Below are 1,579 nucleotides of genomic sequence, written 5' to 3'. Positions count from 1 at the left end.
TTCAGCACCGCTTTTATGATAGCTGGCTGATTCAGTATTATCAGTTACCTACCTCTACCAAAAGGGAAAGTTATTCCTGAAATGTTCAGCCTCGATCATGATAGCAACGTAAGCATAATAATACCGCATTTCAGCTTTTGTTCATGGTTATTGCATAGAATTACACTCAAATAGCATAACTCTCTATTCCCTTCTCCCCCAATCCTTATCTAACTTCCCTTAACTATCGCCTGTGGTATTTTTACCACCCTTTAGCTGCAAATGATTCTTCTGAACTCTCTATCTGATTTCTAAGTGACTATCTTATTTGGTGGCCTCTAGTTTTGTTCAGAATAGGGAACCGTTTCTGTCCATTCTATCAAAGACTTGATAATTTTCAACGGTTTTAACAGATCATCCCAAGCCTTCCTGTTCAGGGAAAAGAGACCCAGCCTATTCCTGATCAATAATGTTGCAGCTCTGGCAACCTCCTTGTCAATCACTTTTCACTCTCTTCAGCGACTGTATATAATATGTTGCCACTAGCTTTTGGGGTTTGACCCTTTGGGCAAACCCCAAAAGCTAGTGGCATTTACTACCAAATAAACCTGTTGGACTTTAACCCGGTGTAATGAGACTTCTTATTGTGTTTACCCCAGGCATGTCCACATTATATTATGATGACCAGGGCTGTACACAGTTCTCCCAGTGTGGTTTCACCAATGTTTGGGATAACTCAAGAAAAATAAGAGGGGTTATGAATTAGCGAAGAAGAAGATGTTCTTTTGACACTGTGGGGTCATCTATCCTGTCCTGCTTATACAAATAATCATGACACCTTGGATTTTCAGAAAATGACTCAGGACTGCTGCCAGTATCACTAGCATTCATGTGCCTAATTTTGTCCCTTTGGTTATGAACCAGGTGCACAGTAATGAAATGGATCTTATCTCTGCTCATGAAGGCTATGGGGTTCAGGGCAGGGTTACATATGGCCACATTTTGAAACATAATGTGGTCCTCATGCTTTTTGTCAGATAATTGATTAAGTCAGTAATCTTAAAAACTAGGCCCCTATATACTACGGTGTATAAAATTTGACGTATGCTGTTGCTTTTGAGTGAAAGGCGACATGGTGGCACTGTGATTCGAGTCCCGCTCGGATCACTGCCTGTGTGGAGTCTGTACATTCTCCCCATGTCTGCATGTCTTCAGGTGCTCCGGTTTCCTCCCACAGTTAGAAAGATGTGCTGGCCAGGTGCACTGGCCATAAAAAATTCTCCCTCAGTGTACCTGAACGGGTGCCGGAGTGTGACAATTAGGGGATTTTCACTGTAACTTCATTGGAGTGTTAATGTAAGCCTAATTGTGGCAGTAATAAATAAACTTTAAACTTAAGCATTCAATAATCCTTATCCCAGAACTTGATCTCACGGTCGAGTACAGGATAGGATCGGCAAAAAAAATGCAGAAATTTTCAGCAGTTGAATAGCCATCAGGCCACCAGTAATGCCCTGTATCACAAACATATGATCAGTTGACTAGTCAAATTAAGGCTTCAATGTGGCCTTAACTTGTGCCCTCCAATGAGCTGGCACCT

Source organism: Carcharhinus amblyrhynchos, chromosome 4 (assembly GCF_965287045.1).
Source record: "Carcharhinus amblyrhynchos chromosome 4, sCarAmb.v2.hapA, whole genome shotgun sequence".
Classification (NCBI taxonomy): domain Eukaryota; kingdom Metazoa; phylum Chordata; class Chondrichthyes; order Carcharhiniformes; family Carcharhinidae; genus Carcharhinus; species Carcharhinus amblyrhynchos.
Note: the sequence above shows the minus strand (reverse complement) of the source record.